General features: G+C 39.0%; 1 non-coding gene across 1 annotated transcript; it reads left to right on the top strand.

Moving 5' to 3' along the window:
- The first annotated feature begins 202 nt into the window (after window positions 1-202).
- LOC122691028 lies at window positions 203-306 on the top strand. Its single transcript, XR_006340278.1, has one exon. It is a non-coding gene; the product is annotated as a U6 spliceosomal RNA (small nuclear RNA).
- The last annotated feature ends 23,589 nt before the right edge of the window (window positions 307-23,895 follow it).

The raw sequence follows: 23,895 nt of genomic DNA, 5'->3' as shown, positions 1-23,895 counted from the left end.
TTTGCTCTTAAAGCCCTGTGAGAGGGCGGGTGCATTCACAATGCCAAATATTTAAAAAAAAAAAAAAAAGGATGTTAAAAATGGATGCTAATTCATGTTACCACATTTGGCCACAGATCCCTTGGAAAAGACTTAAAATTACAAGTGATCGTATTTTCTCCTGGCTTTGAAAATGAAGCTTGAATAAAAGAACCCAGCAAGTGCTTGCTCCGGCACACATATACTAAAATTGGAATGATACAGAGAAGATTAGCATGGCCCCTCGGCAAGGATGACATGCAAATTTGTGAAACATTAAAAAACAAAAAGAAGCCAGTGAATTGTTTATTTGGTACTTTTCATTATTTTATTAGTTTTCCACATGAATAGCAAAAAATGACCTTGAACAATGCCAACTCTTATTTGTTAACCACCTAGTATTGTAGCTTAGACTTATTCATATCTAAAAAAATTGTACTTTTCTGTTCTAATTTCATATAAACAGAAACATGGTCTGTTTCAAGATAAATGTGGATATAAGCATTTCAGGTGTATTTACATCAAAATTCAAAATTTTCTTTGATAAACTTTTATAGAGTCTATGTACACATATTTCCTGTCTCACGGAGTTTATAATCTATTAAGAATTACAAGAGATGTGATGATAATGACACCTTTTATTGAGAGCTCGATAGTGCCAAACACCTTTTCTCCAGATGACTTCCTTTGGTCCTCACAGGAAACTATTAAAGTAGTAGTATTAGTGTCTTAATTGTATACATAAGTAAAGTGAGTCTTGGGGGAGGGGGTCAAATAAAATGGCCAGTCACAGAACTTACAACAGTGGCATGGGGGATAAAGGCCAGGTCTGTCTGATGCTGGAGTTCTTAACTGACAAAACATCATAATGCAAAGTTTATTAAAGTGACTCTGGTGTGAAAACCTGCTGGTTAGTCTCCAAGAAACCAAAGTCTGGGGGTCCCTTGGGATGGGGGAATAGAGAATAGGGTTGCAGAGTTGACACAGCAAAGAACTGCTGAAAGGGCATCACCAGGTGTGGAGCCTGAGGCTGAATTTTACTCATGGGTGGAGACCTCACCTGGTTTAGATATAGCAAGGACTGACAGATTGATAGCTCTCTTGTGATTCTGCAGGATATGGTGAATGATTGTTTTAAGTCAGTAGTGATTTAATTGATTAATCCCACTAACAAATAAGATAAGACAGAACAGGGTAAATAGCATAAAGGAGCTTTGCATAAAATGCCATTGGGATTCAGATAATACAAAATAAGAAAAAAAAAGCTTACATTTCCAGAATGCTTTCTCTATGCCAAGCATTGTGCTAAGTGCCTTACATGCAATCACTTAATCCTCACAATGCTTATCTTATGAAGTGGTATCTTTTCATGCCCATAGATAACTTTGAGAAGCTGTGTTTTGTCAAGGCCACACAGTTAGTAAGCAGTGGATCTAGATTCAGGCCCAGATCTGTCTGGTTGACCTCAAAGAGTATCTTGGTGCATGACTCAGGACAGTCATTATGAAGCAGGTGACACTTGAGATGGACCCTAAAGGAAAGGTAGGTGGTCACAGGCAGAAATTGTCCTCAGTAAGAGGACAGAGCCAGCACAAAGGTGCACATGTGGGAGGGTGTGGAGCTGAGTGCAGAAACTGCAAGTGGTACGGTTTGCCTAGAGCTTCATTTGGTTGAAGAGCTACATGGGAAGAGAAGATTGAAGAGAGCAGTTGAGACCTCACTTTGGATGTCTCTGAATTCCAAGCTGAAGAATTTGTACTATGTAGTTGTGTTAGTTTGCTAGGGCTGCCACAAAGTACCACACACTGGATGGCTTAAAGAACAGAAATTTATTATCTCAAAGTTCGGGATGCTAGGAGTCTAAGATCAAGGTGTTCATGGCAGGGTCATTTCCTTCTGACAGGTGTGAGAACGACCTGTACCAAGCTTCTCTCTTAGCTTGTAGGTCATCTTTTCTCTATGTCTCATGTTATCTTTCTTTTGTCTGTGTCTGTGTCCAATATCTCCTCTTCTTTTAAGGATACCAGTCAGATTGAATTAGAGTCCATCTTAATGACCTCCATAAAGACCCTGTCTCCAAAAGGGAACCCTCCTAAACTGTTGGTAAGGATGTAGATTGGTATGGTCACTATGGAAAACAGTTTGGAGGTTCCCAAAAAAACTAAAAATAGAGTTACCGTATGTTTCAGCAATCCCACTCCTGGGTCCTGGGTGTATATCTGGACAAAACTATAATTCAAAAAGATACATGCACCCCAATGTTCATTGCAACACTATTTATAATAGCCAAGATATGGAAACAAACTAAATGTCCATTGACAGATGAATGGTTAAAGATGTGGTACATATATGCAATGGAATACTACTCAGCCTTTAAAAAGAATGAAATATTGCCATTTGCAGCAATGTGGATAGACCTAGTGATTATCATACTAAGTGAAGTAAGTCATAAAGAGAAAGACAAGTGCTATATGATATCACTTACATTTGGAATCTAAACTGTGACACAAATGAACTTATTTACAAAACAGAAACAGGCATACAGATCAGACTTGTGGTTGCCAAGAAGGGGGTGAGGGGGGGTTGGATTGGAAATTTGGGACTAGAAGATACAAACCATTACATAGAGAATGGATAAACAACAAGGTCCTACTGTATAGCATAGAGAACTATATTCAATATCCTGCAATAAACCATCATGGAAAAGAATATGAAAAAGAATGTGTGTGTGTGTATATATATATATTATATATATATATATATGTATGACTGAATCACTTTGCTGTACAGTAGAAATTAACACAACATTGTAAATCAACTATATTTCAGTAAAATAAATTTTTAATAAAAGACCTTGTCTCTAAATAAGTACTTTATATACTGAGGTACTAAGGGTTGAGAAAAGGAAAGATTCCCATCTGAATGCAGAGTTCCAAAGAATAGCAAGGAGAGATGAAAAAAAAAGCCTTCCTCAGTGATCAATGCAAAGAAATAGAGGAAAACAACAGAATGGGAAAGACTAGAGATCTCTTCAAGAAAATTAGAGATACCAAGGGAACATTTCATGCAAAGATGGGCTCCATAAAGGACAGAAATGGTATGGACCTAACAGAAGCAGAAGATATTAAGAAGAGGTGGCAAGAAGACACAGAAAAACTGTACAAAAAAGATCTTCACGACCCAGATGACCATGATGGTGTGATCACTCACCTAGAGCCAGACATCCTGGAATGTGAAGTCAAGTGGGCCTTAGAAAGCATCACTAGGAACAAAGCTAGTGGAGGTGATGGAATTCCAGTTGAGCTATTTCAAATCCTGAAAGATGATGCTGTGAAAGTGCTACACTCAATATGACAGCAAATTTAGAAAACTCAGCAGTGGCCAAAGGACTGGAAAAGGTCAGTTTTCATTCCAATCCCAAAGAAAGGCAATGCCAAAGAATGCTCAAACTACTGCACAATTGCACTCATCTCACACACTAGTAAAGTAATGCTCAAAATTCTCCAAGCCAGGCTTCAGAAGTACATGAATCGTGAACTTCCAGATGTTCAAGCTGGTTTTAGAAAAGGCAGAGGAACCAGAGATCAAATTGCCAACATCCGCTGGATCATCAAAAAAACAAGAGAGTTCCAGGAAAACATCTATTTCTGCATTATTGACTATGCCAAAGCCTTTGACTGTGTGGATCACAACAAACTGGAAAATTCTGAAAGAGATGGGAATACCAGACCATCTGAGCTGTCTCTTGAGAAACCTGTATGCAGGTCAGGAAGCACCAGTTAGAACTGGACATGGAACAACAGACTGGTTCCAAATAGGAAAAGGAGTACATCAAGGCTGTATATTGTCACCCTGCTTATTTAACTTATATGCAGAGTATATCATGAGAAACGCTAGGCTGGAAGAAGCACAAAGCTGGAATCAAGATTGCCGGGAGAAATATCAATAACCTCAGATATGCAGACGACACCACCCTTATGGCAGAAAGTGAAGAGGAACTAAAAAGCCTCTTGATGAAAGTGAAGGAGGAGAGTGAAAAAGTTGGCTTAAAGCTCAACATTCAGAAAAGTAAGATCATGGCATCTGGTCCCATCACTTTATGGCAAATAGATGGGGAAACAGTGGAAACAGTGTCAGACTTTATTTTTTTTGAGCTCCAAAATCACTGCAGATGGTGACTGCAGCCATGAAATTAAAAGACACTTACTCCTTGGAAGGAAAGGTATGACCAACCTGGATAGCATATTTAAAAGCAGAGACATTACTTTGCCAACAAAGGTCCGTCTAGTCAAGGCTGTGGTTTTTACAGTAGTCATGTATGGATGTGAGAGTTGGATGGTGAAGAAAGCTGAACGCCAAAGAATTGGTGCTTTTGAACTGTGGTGTTGGAGAAGACTCTTGAGAGTCCCTTGGACTGCAAGGAGATCCAACCAGTCCATCCTGAAGGAGATCAGTCCTGGGTGTTCATTGGAAGGACTGATGTTGAAGCTGGAACTCCAATACTTTGGCCACCTCATGCGAAGAGTTGCCTCATTGGAAAAGACCCTGATGCTGGGAGGGATTGGGGGCAGGAGGAGAAGGGGACAACAGAGGATGAGATGGCTGGATGGCATCACCGGCTCAATGGACATGGGTTTGGGTAGACTCCGGGAGTTGGTGATGGACAGGGAGGCCTGGCGTGCTGTGGTTCATGGGGTTGCAAAGAGTCGGACACGACTGAGCGACTGAACTGAACTGAACTGAAGGGTTGAGACTTCAGCATATGAATCGTGGGGGTCGGGGAACAGAATTCAAGCTGTAACACTAGTCAGGCAGCTGGTTCAGTGGTTTTAAGGAGTCTGCTTTATTTTGAGAAAACTGTAGTTTAATGTCAGACTTTCAAACTGGGTACATAAAATCAAGTGATGCAAATCATATGAAATAAACAGGGTAATAAATCTCAGAGGCATCAGTGTGGTGAGAAGATAAAGAAAATCTTTCTATTTAAAACAAGAACCAACTACGGACATTTTTACATCAAGAGAAAGGGCATTATTCACATCCAGGGAGATGCTTCTTTGTTTTGGAAAATGTCTTGATGGCATATTTGAGTTTGAATGGTGAACCCCATATACCTCACTCCAGCCCTGGGCATTGTTGGAAAGAGAATAAGACAAAGGAAGGATTCAATTTATCATTATACTAAAGGTTGACTTTGAAAAATAGGAATCAGGTGGTGATGATGTAAGGCAAAAGGAAGATGCGAATACTGAGAGAAGGGGTAGGGAAGAGCAAGGAGAAGTAAGACAGGACAGTAGGAAACATTAGGAAGAAAGCTGGACAATTCAATATAAAAATGGGAGCAGACAGGGGTGTATAATATTCAATTTTAAGTTGTTTTTTATATTTCAGTAATGTGCTGCCCTCCTTTCAAAAGGCTTCTTCTACATGTAAGATCCTTTGATAGTGGTGTTTAGGGGAGATGAATGGAAAAAGACCTGAACACTTTAATTAGGTCTACATGGGAAAAAGAAAAAAATGACTAGAGAAGGCAAGATGTTCCTGAGATCAAGAGCTTAGTGGAAATAAAATCTCAGAGTTCTGAGATTAGGCCAAGTGGGGACCACCACTACTTATTAACAGTGTGGCCTTGAAGAAGTCAACTAACCTCTTTAGCCTCAGTTTCCTCATCTTGAAAGTGGGGACAAAAAGAACTTTTGTGCCGTTCTCTTAGTGTATATTATTTTCAATAAATATTTATTTTAAGCTTGCTGCATTCACAGATTAAATGAGACAATGGTTGTGAAATGTTTGGAACACCACCAGACACGTAATTAAGAGTGAAATAAGTATTAGCTGTGGGAAGGACCAAGGGACTTCTAGCAGTACTTGGAATGGAGGCTCAAAGTACTTTTTTTTCTAACAATTGAAAGGAAGGATGAGGCCAAAAGGAGGGAGGTCTTGGGAACACCAAAGCTGGAAACATCTGGGTTCCTCTGGGGAGTACGGGGAGGTCTGTAGGAGTGTAGTATGCATAGGAAGAATAAAATGGACAAAGTTCCTGGAAGAATATCAAGGGAAAATCTCTCTTTTAATTAATTCAATCAAGGATGGGTGCTTCTCATCTCACTGTTGCTCTTTCTTTCTGTGTGTCTCACAGTTTGGCTCTTTTTTTAGCAACTGTGCTGCTGAGTGAGTGCCTCCTCCATGCCCATTTATGTTTTGTTTTGACAAATTGCAAGGATGCAGAAAAGCACAGAGAAAAACCTCATAGACACCTATGTGCCCACCGCCCAGTTCTAGTAAATCTTTACATTCTGCTTTGCTTCCTTCATTTCTTTTTATTTACTTCTGAGAAATTAGACATTATAGGTACCATGGAAGCCCCTGGATTCTTCTTCCTCCCTTTCGGTCTATGAATGCCTCTCCCTGGAATATAGTTCTCTGGCATACAGTGTGGATTAGGCTCAACAGTAGCCCAGGACCCTGAATTCAGTGTTCATCATTCTTATGTATGCTGTCGTACTTTTAACACTTAACAACTGTGTTTATAAACAATATTCTTTTATAGGTGTACAACATATTTTAAAATTTTATAGATTATACTCCATTTATAGTTATTATAAAATATTGGCTGTATTTCCTGTGCTGTACAATATATCCTTGTGACTTATATATTTCATACATAGCAGTTTATACCTCTTAATCCTCTATTCCTATCTTGACCCTCCCCTGTTTCTGCTTCCCAGAGGTAACCACTAGTTTGTTTTCTATATCTGTGAATACGTTTCTTTTTTTGTTATATTCATGAGTTTATTTTATGTTTTAGATTCTACATATAAGTGATTATAAGCCTTTAAGTTTAATGAGGCTCATTTATTTATTTTTGGTTTTGTTTCCTTTGCCTTGGGAGACAGATCCAAAAAAATATTGCTGTGATTTATGTCAAAGAGTGTTCTGCTTAGGTTTTCTTCTAGGAGTTTTATAGTTTCTGGTCCTATATTTAAGTCTTTAATCCATTTTGAGTTTATTTTTTTATATGGTCTGTGAAAATGTTTTAATTTCGTTCTTTCACACGTAGCTGTCCAGTTTTCCCAGCACCACTTATTGAAGAGACTATCTTCTCCATTGTATATTCTTGCCTCCTTTGTCATAGGTTAGGTGACCATAAGTGCATGGACATAGTATGCGTGCATGCATACTAAGTCCTTTCAGTCGTGTCTGACTCTTTGCAACCCTACGGACTGTAGCCCACCAGGCTCCTCTGTCCCTTGGATTCTCCAGGCAAGAATACTGAAGTGTGTTGCCTTTCCTTTCTCCAGGGGATCTTCCTGACCCAGAGATTGAACCCGCGTCTCCACTGACTCCTGCATTGCCGGCAGATTCTTTACCGCTGAGCCACTGGGGAAGCCAGGCATGGTATAGTATTCTCTTTTAATATCCTTCTTTTATTTTTCAGTAAAGTTTTATTATTTCCCCTTTCCCCCAAAGTTCTGTACATATTTTGTTTGATTTATTCCTAGGTACTATATTAGTCAGGGCTCACCAAAGAAATAGAAATAATAGGATATAGCTACATCTGTATCTGTTATCTATCTATATATGTCGATATAGATATGCTTCCCTGGTGGCTCGGTGGTAAAGAATCTACCTGCCAATGCAGGAGACTTGGATTCAGTCCCTGGGTTAGGAAGATCCCCTGGAGAAGGAAATGGCAACCCACTCCAGTATTCTTGCCTGGGAAATCCCATGGACAGAGGAGCCTGACGAGATACAGTCTATGGTGTGGCAGAGTAGCACACGACTGAATGACTAACACGTTCACTTCACTTTCAAAAGGAGATTTGTTATAGGAATTGGCTCTCATGGCTACGGAGGCTGAGAAGTCCCGCAGTCTTCTGTCTGCAAACTGGAGAGCCAGGACAGCCAGTGGTATAATTCAGTCTGAGTCAAAGACCTGAGAACCAGGGGAGTTGATAGTGTAACTCCCAATCTGAGGCCAAAGACCTGAGAACAAGATGGCTACTGGTACAAGTCCCAGAGTCTGAAGGCCCAAGATCCAGGAGCTCTGATGTCCAAGGGCAGGAAAAATAAATGGACATCCAGCTCAAGAAAAAAAGAATTTGTTCTTTTTTTTTTTTTTCTTTTTTGTTCTATTTGGGCCCTCAACAAATTGGAAAATGCCCACCCACATTGGGTGAGAGCAGATCTCTTTACTCAGACTACTGATTCAAATGCTAATCTCTTCTGGCAGCAGCCTCATAGTCTCACCCAGAAATAATGTTTTACCAGTTATCTGGTCATTCCTTAGCCCAGTCAAGTTGGCATGTGAAATTAAACAAAATTATAATATATTTTATATATAATTATATATTATAATTTTGTTGCTATTTTAAAAATTTGTTTCAATTCATATATTTTATCTGCTTCTTGTATATAGGAATGCAACACATATTTTTATAAAATGTTTTATCTAACAACATTGCCCATATCTCTTACTATTTCATTATATGCAGAGATTCCAATCATGTCATTTGAATATAATGCAATATAATATAATACAATATTTTGTATTATATTCAGTATTACATATTTGAATATAATATTTTCCTTACCTTTGTATCCTTTAATTTCAGATACTATATTTTTCATTTTGTAATTGTCATTTAAAGGAGTGTGTGTGGGTGTTTATACCCTGGTGAAATTCTCCCTTTTTTCGTCTGTCTTCTCCATCTTTTCCTCTATCTGATTAAATATATTCATGATAGATATTCTTGGGACACTCTTCTGGGCAGGTCCCAAACTCTAATCTTTATCTAGTGAGTTTTATATTGCCTTTCACAGCCTTGACAGATATCATAAAATGTCCCGAGGACAAAATCAGCTATGTGCTTGAGATCAAACTTCCTGCCAAGTCTCTTCCTAAAGTTTATTAGTCTTCCCAGAGTATAAGCTTTTAGTTTTGTTGTACATCTTTACTATATTTTTAAAAATTGTTTTATTAACCTCTGCAATCTTTATTACTTTCTTATCTTTCTAACTTTTTGAGTTGTACAACATGTTCACTAATTATTTTACATTTTCCTTTCTGAGATTAGTATCTGTGGAATAAATTTACTTGAACTTCTGCTTTAGTAGGGCTTCCCTGGTGGCGCAGCAGTAAAGAATCCACCTGCCAATGCATGTTCAATCCCTGGGTCAGGAAGATCCCTTGGAGAGGGCATGACAGCCCACTCCAGTATTCTTGTCTGGGAAATCCCAAGGACAGAAGAGCCTCGTGGGCTATAGTCCATGGGATCACAAAGAGTCAGACACGACTGAGCAACTAAAACAACTGCTTTAGCTGTATCCTCCTGGTTTGTGATACACAGTACTTTCACTTTCAGTTTTGTGCATTGGATAATATCCATTATGATTTCTCCCTTTTGGCCATTGAGTCATTTAAAAATGTTCTTCATTTCCATTGTACGTTTTAGAGTTATTTTTATTATTCTTTTCTATGATGTCAGTAAGATATTGATACTTTGGTGTGTTCTGAGACTTGCTTCATTACCTATTGCAGCATCAATTTTTAAATAATTATTCCCTGTGTACTTGATATAAATGTGTATTTTTAATTGTTATGTGCAACATTTGTAAATATCTTTTAGAAAAGCTACACTTTTTGCTCCATTTCTGTATAATTACCAAATTATAAAGTTCTAGTTTTGAAGTCTTCTTTATATTTAGATATATACATCATGTCACCTCTGTTGACCACAAAATATGTAATTTATGTAAGTTTCTAAATATTTTTCTTTTAATGCATGCATGAGATTATTAAATACACAGGCCAAATTGTCTTTTAACTATCTATGCTTTTGTATTATTTCTTATAATAACACACTAAGGTAGGGAGAGCATAACATTTATCTTTCCATCCTAACATTTTCTTTTGGACTCTCTGGTATTTTCATACCACATTTTGAATCTTCCTAGCATTGCTAAAGCCTTTTGCTCTCTTCTCCCATTACAAGAATATTAAACAGAGCTAGAACATGAAGTGAAAATTTAGTGAAATAGAAACCTCCGGAACGTCTCCTGGGTCTTATTAAAATAAGATAGCAGGTGCTGTTGCTTTAGCGCTCAAAGGCCATGCTGCCTTAAATTGCACCTCTGTTACATGAGGCTCAAGCGTCTGTAGACCCCTGATTTAACTGTTACTCCATTGTATGGAACTTATATTATCAAATCAGGGTGTCCTAGAAATGTGAATATGAAGGAGTCTTGGCCGAATACCCTTATTTGGCTTACTTGAAAGGCCTTAAAAAATGAGTTGGTGTTCTCGGACCCAGTTTAATTTGTAATGAGTCAAAGAAACTAAAGAATCATTACCATGGGGCCCCAGAATGAAATCAATCTTTTTTGTTATTATTACATTTTGCCTCTGTCTTTGATGTGATGCTTTTAAAGTGAAACAGAGACTATTAACCGGATGCAAACAAATGGAGACTATCACATTTCAAAATCTAAAAATTTCCCAGCTGTCACCGATTGACATTTAAGTCCTAAATAATTCCACATATTGCTTGGAAATTTAGAGTGTTTGCAGGGAGGGGTTGTTTCCCCTGGAGAAATGCTCAGTGTGTATAATAACAGTGCTGGCTTCTAGTTTTTAGAGAGTTGGGGAGTATTATGACTTTCTCTGTGGTGGTCGGAATTTGGGGCATTAGTTTCCTGAAGCAAGAATCTTGGTCTTCCTTTTACATCACAGAAAGAGAATCATTATTTTCTAATATTTGGATATAGACAAAGAAGTGATATTTTAAGTCATTTGAGGAGATGCTTAGGGGTAAGAATATGTAAGCCTTCTTTAGGAAGATAATTTCAGATTCCAGCTTGCATAAACCAAAATCTAAAATCTCATAATTGACCATTCAGGCAACGTTTAAATTTATAAAAGGGATCCATTCCCACATTTTCTAAGTGGAATGTTTGGAATTTGGCATTTAGTTTCTCATACAAATGTGATATATTTGATTAGGCATCAAGGTGTGCCTACAAAACCCCAGTGGAACACAGAGTGTGACTAAAATATGGTTACATTTATGATTTTTTTCTTTTAAGCTTTACAAAGTATATTTAAACATACAAGATATCTTTAAAAGATACTGAACACTTAGGATGCTAACCAGCCTGGCCCATATTTAGGAACTCAGCTGGGGCTTTGTACATTGCTCAGCCGTCCAAATGCACCACTAGGAAAGAATGAGGTTCCATGAACCTTAAGGTGCAATGAAACCCTTAATGCTTCAGTTTCTACTTTTCCCCATCTCAGGAGTCAAAATGCGTGTCCCATGAAGAGGAAGGAAAAGACTGAGGTGGACACTGGAGGCACGTCGATGAGCTCCAGATATCAGCTAACCACCTAAACAACCAGATGGAGCCTTAGCTGGGAGCAGCTGGAAGTAAGGGAGCTGGCTTTTCCATCAGTCATGCTGGAACGTGGACTGAGGAAAGCTCCCACAGAGCTCCCGCAGCTGCACGCCGGCCCCAGCAAGAGGGGAGGAAAGTGAGGAAGGCAAAGGTCAGTTCATTAAGATACCGACTGATTGGCATACCACCAGCAAAATCCAGACTGGGAAATGATATTAGTCAAAGTGCCTGGGTGCTTCAACAGATAAATGATAAGGAAAAGCGAGGGATGGAGGAGAAGATGTAGATTAAAAGAGACTTAAAAATAGGTCTAATTTTTAAAACAGGCAAGATGAAAATATAGGGATGGACATTTAGATAATAAAACTTTTTTTTTCAGACAAGGAACTATAAAAGTCAATAGTTACATATAGGAAAGGGGGAGGCTTGTGATCTGGACAGTGCACATGGAGTGGCTTCTGGGGTAACTGATAAAAATCTACATAGTTCTTAATCTGATAATGGTTATAAAAATGTTGAATTCATTAAGCCACACACCTGTGTAGTTTCCTTATATGTTTTGCTTTATAATAAAAATCATTAAAAAAAATTAAAACAAGGGCATACCCATGGAGTCAAAGTGCAACTGTCGGGGGTGTGGGGGGCGGACATTGTCCTAACCAGTGAATTGTGTTTTTAAGCTACAATTATATTAAGGAAGAAATTTCCCACATCAACTCTATGGTTATCCTGAAGTACAGTTCTTACAGGAAAGCTTAGGACAAGTACCTGGCTCTTGCCTTTTACTTATCAATTTTCAGAATGACTTGGTGTCCTAGGAAGCTCCAATGGTGACTAATGTGTTTTTATTATCTCATTATGAATTCATGGACTTTTATATATTTGATATGCTTCAATAAATCACAGTGACTTTTCACTTTAATACCCAAATTGTTCCATATTAGGCCAATGGGAACCCCATTAAAGTTGATTTCTGAGGCCTTCTGACATGACCATAGTAGTTGCTGATAACTTACTTGTTTTCTAGCACAAGGAGACAGACATCCCAAGTTCATCTAGTACAGCTCCTGCCCTAGACCTGGAGGAAGTCATTTCTCTAAGGAATCCTGGTTTTATTTAGTGGGAAATGATATTCAGAGATTACAATTTGTGTTGTGTGTTGTTTACTCACTAAGTCATATCTGCCTCTTGCGACCCCATGGACTGTGGCCCACCAAGCTCCTCTGTGCATGGGATTTCCCAGTCAAGAATACTGGAGTGGGTTGCCATTTCCTTCTCCAGCAATTTGTATGTCAGGGTGCTTATTGCTATTTGATGACCATTGCTTCTAGGTCTTTTCAGTAGTCAGGCTAGAAATTAACATTTTGTTTAAAACTAGGAATAAAACTACCCTATGACCCAGCAATCCCACTACTGGGCATGTACCCTGAGAAAGCCATAATTCAAAAAGACACATATGCCCCGGTGTTCATAGCAGCATTATTTACAATAGCCAGAATGGAAGCAAGCTAGATGTCTATCAACAGATGAATGGATAAAGAAGTTGTGGTACATGTATATGGTGGAATATTACTCAGTCATAAAAAATGCATCTGAGTCAGTTCTAATGAGGTGGATGAACCTAGAGCCTGTTATACAGAGTGAAGTAAGTCAGAAAGAGAAAAACAAATATCGTATACTAATGCATATGAAGTCTAGAAGGATGGTACCTAACTACAGGGCAGGAATAGAGACACAGACACAGAGAGCAGACTCTGGACAGAGCAGGATAGGAGAGGGTGGGATGAATTGAGAGTAGCATTGAAACATATATATTACCGTATGTAAAATGGATAGCCAGTGGGAATTTGTTGTATGACACAGGGAGCTCAAATCTGGTGCTCTGTGACTACCTAGAGGGATGGGATGGGGTAGGAGGTAGAGGGGAATTTCAAGAGGGAGGGGACATATGTATACTTATGATTGATTCACATTGTTGTATGGCAAAAGCCAAGACAATATTGTAAAGCAATTGTCCTCCAATTAAAAATAAAATTTTAAAAATGAGTTATAGTGATATTTCCAATTCAAATTTAAGATAACAGGATTTTTACTTAACTTCTTTGAATTTATACTTCTATCTCCTTTCTCTTATTTTGAACATCTTGGCTCTTAGAGTTGACATAGTTATCTATAATTGTTCCAAAATAAAAATACCAATATTACCTTTAACAATAAAACTACTAAATGCTGTTTAGAATTTGCTTATAGTTCTCTATGTCCTGAGAATATATCCAAGTAGGGGTGTACAGTCAAAATTCTGTATTTCAAAGTCAAGTTGAAATAATTCTTTTCTCTGTATGGGTTTGTCACCAATGTAGTATAAAGTTAAGGTTGTTTCAGTTTGCTTTCTACTTTTAAGGTTTTTTGCTTTTTTGTTAATTTTGTTTCAAAGTCAAGTATATAACAAGGTATATATTAAGGAAGTCTCAAGACCACCCTTCTCTTCTAACCTGGCCCTCCCTCCCCCTATTGATAAACATCTTTATTAGTTATTGTTCTACTCCAACCTTTGTTTCTCTTTGAAAATATAAGTGGCTATATATATGTGTATTTTCCGTTAGAGTTGGCTACTCAAAAGGTAGCATACAAGCATTGTTTACTTCTGCTTTTTCTCAAAATAAGAGACTGTAGAGATAAATCATATCATTTATATAGAAGTCTCCCTCATTCTTTTATTTTCTTAAACAGCTGTATGATGCCCATTGTGTGGTTTATTCAAGCAGTCCCTAATTTATGGACATTTGGTTTCTTTCCAGTCCTTTGCTAGTACAAATAACACTGCATTGAATCCATATGCTGTTTTCTATTGTAAGTGTGTCTTGTCAGTGACAACATGGATATAATTTTTAATGTGAGTTCCAGTTGAACAAGACTAGTTCCATATGCTAGTGACTGGTCAACAGTAAGAGCTCCTTGCTTAATCTAGTGTTGATGTATTCTATAAAAGGAGAAATCCTGAAGAGAGCAGATATAGTCACAAGTCATTTCTAATTCACTGCCCCTCAACTTTCCCCAAACACATCATACCCACTCCAGTCTCTGGACCTTTGCTCTTCCACAGAGCAGTAGCCCCAGAATACTTTCTCTCCTTCATGAATTCTAATTTGAACATTTCCTATCTTTATGCCTGTTTTCTCTGATCTCTGAAAGTATTTTAAAACTTTTAAGCTTTTAGTTTGAATATTCAAGAGGCCTTTGAAAGGATGCATATCTTCTTCCTGCAATTTAGGTGTACTAATTGCTAGATGTGGATCTTCCTTGGTGGCTCAGTGGTAAAGAATCCATCCACTTGCCAATGCAGGAGACGCAGGAGATGCGGGTTCAGTTGCTGGGTCGGGAAGATCCCCTGGAGGAGGAAATGGCTACCCACTCCAGTATTCTTGCCTGGGAAATTCCACGGACAGAGAAGCCTGGCAGGCTGCAGTCCATAGGGTCACAAAGTGTCGGACACGACTGAGCGACTGAGCATGCAAGCATGCACTGCTAGATGGCAGAAGTATCTTGGTTTTGTTCACATGTTCTGAAACCCCAAAGCCTGGGCAAATTGGGTGAGTTTCTCTGAGCCAATTTCCTGATCTGCAAATTAAAAGGAATGGGTTCGTAATTTCTAAAGTTTCTGTCTCTACGATGAGTTTAAATAATTTCCTAAATGTTTTCAGTTTCCTCTGACCACCTCTTTTATTTCCTCTTGGCAAGAGAGAAAAATGAGATCCAGGCCTTTCCTAGACTGAGGGCATAATACTCAGGAATCACCACTAACTGAAGAGGAAAATTAAAAAGAAAATTTTCCATGTTGTTTTCACCAAAGAGTGAAAATCCTCCTATTTATCAATCTTCTCCCCTTCCCCACTAGCTGCTGGCTAGGTATTACTTGAATCTATGTTTATTTCATTTGATATTTTATTTTCTTACTCAACCAACATTTATATAAAGTCTTCTGTGTGCCAGACACTATTTGGTCATTATTGGTTTTACTCTTTTTGTTGTTGTTTTGTTTTTAGCAGTAGCTTGAGCTCAAAATCTGTTTTCTTCTTTTGGAACTTCTAATTATAAATGCAAACAATTCCCAGAATAGCAACTTCTGAATAACCAATTGAAGCAATTTTCTTGACTAAACTATAAACCAGATTAATCATCTCTTTAAGTAGGTGGTAAGGGTGGTTCTCATATGTTGTAAGTTAATGGGCCAGCAAAATTAAAAGAAAACAACTGAATGACCTAGAATTGCCACTTTTTTGTTTTGCTAAGTGAAGGTGTTACAAAGAGACAGCTGCCACCATAAAATAAGGAGCTTTTTGGGTTCCAAGGGAAAAAAAAAGCTAGAACAGAAATATTCATGAGAAAGTTATAGTAAAGGAAATTCTTTTAAACTGCATATAAATTTAGATTCATGAAACTTTCTTTGAGTTTTTTTTTTTAAACATCGTGCCTGTGGGAACATTGTCACAGACTAATCAAAGTCTATGGATCAGTGTTTGCAAATCACCATTTTAGGATGGGAATTTTATTCTGTATTTTCTTCTGACTTGTGTTCCCTTTGTGCTGGGCTCCAAGAAATAATCATCAGATTCAGCTGAAGTCTACCCTTAGAGGTAATACATTTTAACAAAAGCATTATTTTTGTGACTGAGGAAGTGGTGTGTTATGCTGTGAATGACACCGATGAGGTAAAAATGGCTTTGTACACAGTTAAATATTTGTAGCTCAGGTTTTACTGATGATGAAAGAGACCCAGAAAGGTTAAGTGAGCTAGCGCCCTCAACTCAATGAGTCAGTAAATAGATAAGAATAGAACAAGACTCTGGACTTTTGGGACCATATAACCACTCTATTACAATAAGAAATTAGAACAGATTAACTATGTGATTTTCAATAGCTTTGGCTGACTCATTATCCTAATGATACAGCATGACTCTTCTAACAAATATGAATGAGTTTATACCTTACTCCCAGACTCAAATTAGCTTTATTCCTATTACACTTGGTTGTGGAATAAATTCACCTTTTGCTCTAGCTAGTGAGAAGACCATGAACTTTAGCAGTGGTTGTCCAATGTCCCACTTAATAAAATACTGTGAAGACGCCTAGACAAATAGGATCTTGACAATCGATGATTTTCCCCAGCATTCTCACAGTTCACTAATGCAAACAGGACTAATCTTCAGCTGAGAGATACTAGAATTCTATGATTTTTCTACCTCTTCTGATATACAGGCCAATACTGAGTCAACTAGATCAGGGATTGTCCATTTTAGCAAGATTTTCTAAAGATTTTGTGTATAGTGAGTGTCCAAAGTCATTTTTTCTTCAACAGTGGAGTCATAGGGAAAATTTTTGCTTTGTTTAAATTTAATTTTCTATTTTGGTATAAAAATAGTGAGAATTTGCATGGAACCACATTAGACCCCATTACATATTATTATTAGTAATCTCATATTATTCTTTCTAATCCTAATCTACTCATCCTCTGGATTAAATTTTATCCCCCTTTTTGAAAGAAAAAAGCTGAGACTTAGAAACATAAAATACAAACAGTCCTGGATGACTGTAGGGCTGTCAACAGATGCAGTTGTTAAACAATGACTAACACGGTGTGATCCCAGCCTAGTCATCACAGAAGACTGGCCCTTTAAGGCTGGGAGAGGCCACAAGGGAAGACCTGAGCTAAAAACCTGGCCAAGATCTACAGATTTTGTTGACACAGCCTCAATTCTAAGGAGAACTCCTCGAGGCTATTGTGTGTGACTAGGCTCCTGCCTTGCCATGGTTTCCACTTCCCTGTCTCTTTGTGTCTGCTACAGCCCTGATTCCAAATTTCCTGCACCAGCCTGCTTTATTAAGGAAGGGGGTGTTCATTTGGTTTACTAATCTGTCTCACCCCCCCATCAAAGCACATTTACTTTAATTTACCTGACATAAGTCTCAATCACTTCCGCCTAGCAGTCACCAGCCACAGCTGGTATTTGCTTTTGTCAGCCTAAGACTCTTCTGTTACCATCCTTACCTTGAATCTATTTATTCACTCTCACCTCTTCAAGCTGTGTTCCCTTTATCCTAGTCCTCAGTTCAGTGCAGTCGCTCAGTCGTGTCCAACTCTTTGCGACCCCATGAACCACAGCACACCAGGCCTCCCTGTTCATTACCAACTCCCGGAGTCCACCCAAACCCATGTCCATGGATGTCAGTGATGCTATCCAACCATCTCATCCTCTGTTCTCCCCTTCTCCTCCTGCCCTCAGTCTTTCCCAGCATCAGGGTCCTTTCCAATATGTTAGCTCTTCGCATCAGGTGGCCAAAGTATTGGAGTTTCAGCTTCAACATCAGTCCTTCCAATGAACACTCAGGACTGATCTCCTTTAGGATGGACTGGTTGGATCTCCTTGCAGTCCAAGGGACTCTCAAAAGTCTTCTCCAACACCACAGTTTAAAAGCATCAATTGTAGGCCTTATCTAATTTCTAGTAGATTTGGGATTATAATTGATTATATGACTCCTGTCTATTCTTTATTTATTATATCTTTATTTATTATATTTATTTATAAATAAATTCTATATAAATATATATCTATATAAACATATATCTATATAAATAAAGTCTATATTCATTTATTATAGACTCCTGTCTATTTATTCACTCACATCCAATGCATTCAAAATATATTCATTGAGTGTCTACTACTAGTCACTGTGATAGATACTAAGGATAAAGCAGTGAACAAGACAGACATGTTCTCTGCTTCTGTAGAGCTTAAAATTTAGCAAGAGAGATAGTCAATAATAATCACAGTAATGAATGTGCTCAGTAGCTCAGTCGTGTTCAACTCTTTGCAGCCCCATGGACTGTAGCCTGCCAGGCTCCTCTGTCTGTGGAATTTTCCAGGCAAGAATAGTAGAGTGGGTTGCCATTTCCTTCTCCAGGGGATCTTCCCAACCCAGGGGTCGAACCCACATCTCTTGCATCTCCTGCATTGACAGGCGAGTTCTTTACCACTAGTGCCACCTGGGAAGATGAATATATAAGTTGACCTTACCTAGGGGTGGGGTTGGAATCAGGAAAGGCTTTTCTTAAGAAAAGAAGCCGGAGCTGAGATTTGCAGGAGTAGTTCAAACTAGAGGAGGCAGGAGTTGTGTTGGGGGCCCATGAGAGTGTGCCTGGCAGAAACCATCTGTAATAGGAAGCAGAATTGACTAAGGGCCTCAGCTGCTGTGTCCTGGCACTTCTCTTAGGCTGTTCCCTCCTATGACTGAGTGCTTAGTCACTCAGTCATGTCTGACTCTTTGCGAACCCATGGACTATAGCCCACCAAGCTCCTCTGTCTATGGGATTCTCCAGGCAAGAATACTGGAGTGGATAGCCATTCCTTTCTCCAGGGGATCTTCCCCACCCAGGGATTGAACCCGGGTTTCCTGCATTGGTGGGCAGGTTCTTTACCATCTGAGCCACCAGGGAAGCACCCATGACTGAGTACAGCAGGGATACTAAGGCAGACATGTGGACTCCTTTGTTGGACAACTTTGGCTCAAGGTCTTGCAGAAGTTTCCTTAGACTGCCTGGTAGTCTCAACTGCTTCCATCCATCTGTTTCTCTTCTTTCCCTCCTTTCTGGTCAGGCTTCACTCACAGCTCCTTCTCTATTTTCTTTCACACTGTCATTTCTCCTAATAAAATCTTGCCATGTTTAATCTTGTTTTGACAAGAGCTTCTTGGAGGTGTAGAATAATGTAAGCAGAGTGGGTATGTGAGATGCAGGGAACAGTGTTTACTTCCTAGGCCTAGATCTGAGTCACATGACTTGATAAGAAAACCCAAAGCTGTGAGGCTTCAAGAAAACTTAATGGTTGGTAGCTGGTATGCATGACCAGGCTATCAGGAATAATAAAGTCAAGAGGGGTGAGAAGGAAGATGCTGGGGCACTGGCTACAAGCCCTGCCGTTGCCTTCTGCCATCCAAAAGCTGGGGGATGATCTCTGAGAGTCTTGGGGATGCTAGTATTTTCATTTGGCACCATCTTACATGGCTGACTCTGGTTTGTCTTCCTGGCTTCAGATGTCACTCTTTTCCTCCGTGATTACCAAGTGGTTGCTACATCATCAAGTGAGGAAATACTGGGTAACACAGTAGAGAATTTGGAATCCAGGCTTTACTTCTTTCCTAAAGATGATCTCATTTGGTCAAGATCTGTCTTCCAGCTTCCAAAAATCTTATTTTTCTTGGTTTGGGCCTTTCCACAAGTTCTTTGCTATGTCTTTTGTCTTTGTAAACATGAAATGTTTTATTTTCTTCACTCAATTAAAATGCCCTTGTGGGGACTTCCCTGGTGGTCCAGTGGTTAAGACTTCACCTTTCATTGCAGCGAATATGGGTTAGATCCCTGGTCAGGGAGCTAAGATCCCACATGCCTTGTAGCCAAAAACATAAAACAGAAGCAATATTTTAACAAATAAAGACTTTAAAAATGGTCCACATCAAAAAAAAAAAAAAACCTTAAAAAATGCTCATATGTTTTCAGCTCTCTTCCTTTCTTTTGGTTTGATTGATTGATTTTTTTTTTTTTTTTTTTTGGTGGGGGGAAGTACAGTTACTTTACAATGTTATGTTAGCTTCTCCTGTACAACAAAGTGAATCAGCTATATAGCTCTCTTCTTTCCTTAATATTTATTTGTTTGTTTGTTTGCCCTGGATCTTAGATATGGCACAGAGGATCTTCAATTTTTGTTGTAACATGTGGGGTCTTTTAGTTGCAACATGTAGGATCTAGTTCCCTGAACAGAGATTGAACCCAGGCCCCCTGCATTGGGAGCAAGGTGTCTTAGCCACTGGACCACCCGGGAAGTCCCACAGCTCTCTTCTTGAAGAGGCAGGTGTGTGTTCTGAAAAGAATGGGAACAGAGATGGAACCTCAACTCTACCACTTCCTACATGTGAGACTTTGTGGAAGTTAATTTTATGAGCCTCGATTTTCTTGTTTATAAAATGGAGATAACATCACCTACCTCCCAGGATAGTTGTGAGGATTAAATGAGTTATGGTATATAAAAAGACCTGGTACATAGTAGGTATAGAAAATATTAGTTCCCTTTTAGCTCCCATACCAATGAAAGTCTTGGGAGAGCTATTTCCATTTTGGTTTTCCCACATTTCATTTATCTGAGGACAAATAAGTCCTTTTTCTTATGCATTTTATTATTCAAATCTTCGGTGCATTCAAAACTCATATGGCAAGTAATTGATTCATCATAAAGACAAGGAGCTTACAGGGCCACAGAATGAAAACCTGGAAACTACTAATTAGACTCCATTCATTCATTCAGCTATTTATTCACCTAATATTTCTGGACATTATGTCTCCCCTGTGTGAGGCTAAGTGTCCCCAAGGCTTGCATTTTCAGGATAGATCATAGCATGGAATTGGGAGCTATGTAAAATTAGTCAATCATATATCAGGATCCCAAAAGATTCTGGGCCACATCCCACTACAGGGAATAGTTCAATTCAGTTCAGTCACTTAGTCGTGTCCAACTCTTTGCAACCCCATAGACTGTAGCATGCCAGGCTTCCATGTCCATCACCAACTCCCGGAGTTTGCTCAAATTCATGTCCATCACCGACTCGATGGACGTGAGAGGGAATATCATAGTAATTCAGTAATTCAGTCTCTAGTAATTCAGTCTCTAGTAATTCAGTCTCTGAATTACTAAATGAATTACTAAATGAATCTAGTAATTCAGTCTCTCTTGAGGCCCTGATGACCCTCCATGCTGTGTGAGTCAGCTTTTCCTCTCCAGCTTTTCCACTACCTAGCTATAGAAGATTGAGCAAGTTACTTAGCCTCAAAGACTTTGTTTTTTTCATTTGCAAAATGAAGTGAATATAAATATTTTCCCTCAAAAGTTGTTATGATGATTAAATGAACTGTCCTGTGCTCCCCACAATGCAAGGCCCATAATAAGCACCCACTATCTATCACCTTTCACCACCATTATCACCATCATTATTATTCAGGTTGTGTTAAGTCACTTCAGTCGTGTCCGACTCTGCAACTCTTTGGACTGTAGCCCGCCAGGCTCCTCTGTCCGTGGGATTCTCCAGGCAAGAATACTGGAGTGGATTGCTATGCTCTCCTCCAGGGGATTATTCAGGTTAAGTGACTCTAATAGTTTGTAGGCCCAGATTTTAAATATTCACACCATTTTCCCTTTTCATCTGGAGGAGGATGGGGATGACAAATGTGAATGCCAACGCTACCACTTAGTAGCTCTGAGACCTTCAGTAAGTCATTTAATATTGCTAAACCACAATTTTCAGATCTTTAAAACAAGAGACTAATGGTCCCTATTTCATAAGACTGTTGGGAATATTCCATGAGATAATGGGGAAAGGCACTTAGCCCAGTGCCTGGAAGAACACTTATTAGAAGGCAGCTATCAGAATCACAAAGTTAGTTTTCTATCATCTCTGACCTCTCTTCTTGTCCTCCTCTCCATCTCATTTTTCTGGGGTGGGGCTCTGTTCAGAGGAAGGAAAAAATAATTGTGCAAGGGAACAGTCTCTTTATCTCTAGAAAGACCTACTTTTACTTTATAACATAGGCAATGAAACCTCCTTTGGCTAAATCTCTCCATTTCAGTCAATGCCCTGGGCTTTATCTTTTATCCCCAAAGTGTCCATAATCATGTTTTACTGAAGAGAAAAATAGCATCCCACCACACATACACACACACACTCCCCAGGTAAATTCTGCTATCTTCTCCCCTGTATGGCTCCTATCAGTTTTAAAAATCAACTTTCCCTTCAGGTAATACAGTGGGTCACTAAATAAGAGATTTCAGGCATCAGCCTCAGACCAAGAAGTCTCATTGACTATACTGTGTGTGCTCACCACCTCCACCAATTTCAATCTAGAAACATCTCCAAGCCATTAATGTCAAATGCAATGCGCTCAGCCTCCTACAATCTCCACCAGTCTGTCTGAGGATGCTTTGGCACATAGGTGCATAAATGCCACTCTGATCTGCAGAAACCTTCAAATCAGCCCGGTGGGGCGAGAGGAGAAAACGTATGTAGTGGGGGGTGGGGTGGAGTGGGGGAAGAGCAGAAATCAACTGAATTATAAAGCACTTACTTACCAGGTTATAAGAAACATTAAACTAAACAGCCTGAACAGTCCATTTGCTGAAAAGACATTTAATTATTTCAGTGAGAACTAGTTAGAGATGAGAGCCCATAAAATAAACAAAGAGATACTAGCATTTGATTTTAATGTCTTTCTATTTTGCCACAGGCCACAATTTAATTAAAATTCTGAATAGAAATTTTAAGACGACACATTCTCCTCCGTAGCAGCCAGACAATAGAGATAAAATATCCCTAATATCTTCCTGGAATTTGAGACATTTTAGCTAAATGCCCACAGCTAGATGATCTTTGCCAAGTGTCCCCCCACCAGCCCGCCCCTTCCGCTGATGAGAGATGCTTGCTATCGTTAAGCTCCATGTTTTAAATTTGGGCCAAGTGCCCATGGGTCATAGAAACTTTGCTATTTATTTTAGAGAAAAATGCAGAACTGATTATTGGAAAAACTAATCAAACGAGGTAGAGATGAGTATGGCTGTTGCGGGAGAGACGTGGGGTGGTTTTATTGATTGATTTTCATTGGCTGAGCAAGCACTGAATCAAAATTATGATTCTGGTTTCTAGTCTTGGCTCTAAAAAATGTATTTTAAACTTCTCAACACTTCAACTTTGCCATCTGTGAAATGGGAAAGGATAGATTGGTGATTCTTTAAGGTTCCTCTGGCTCTAATATTCCATGTCTTTAATATAGTAAGCTAAATGTGGTCTAGATTAGACATGGCAACAAATCCAAATAGCTTGGAAATGGCAGTGGTTCTTCTGTGTTGATCAGGTTCCAGAAGGAATTACACAAATTGACACATCTATTTTTTTTTCAATGTCCAGTGACAAGAATACACAGAACTGTACAAAAAAGATCTTCACGACCCAGATAATCATGATGGTGTGATCACTTACACTCACCTAGAGCCAGACATTCTGGAATGTGAAGTCAAGTGGGCCTTAGGAAGCATGACTACGAACAAAGCTAGTGGAAGTGATGGAATTCCAGTTGAGCTATTTCAAATCCTGAAAGATGATGCTGTGAAAGTGCTGCACTCAATATGGCAGCAAATTGGAAAACTCAGCAGTGGCCACAGGACTGGAAAAGGTCAGTTTTCATTCCAGTGCCAAAGAAAGGCAATGCCAAAGAATGCTCAAACTACCGCACAATTGCACTCATCTCACACGCTAGTAAAGTAATGCTCAAAATTCTCCAAGCCAGGCTTCAGCAATACGTCAACTGTGAACTTCCAGATGTTCAAGCTGGTTTTAGAAAAGGCAAAGGAACCAGAGGTCAAATTGCTAACATCCACTGGATCATTGAAA

This window comes from Cervus elaphus, chromosome X, assembly GCF_910594005.1.
Source record: "Cervus elaphus chromosome X, mCerEla1.1, whole genome shotgun sequence".
Taxonomy (NCBI): domain Eukaryota; kingdom Metazoa; phylum Chordata; class Mammalia; order Artiodactyla; family Cervidae; genus Cervus; species Cervus elaphus.
This window is presented reverse-complemented; position numbering and strand designations above follow the sequence as displayed.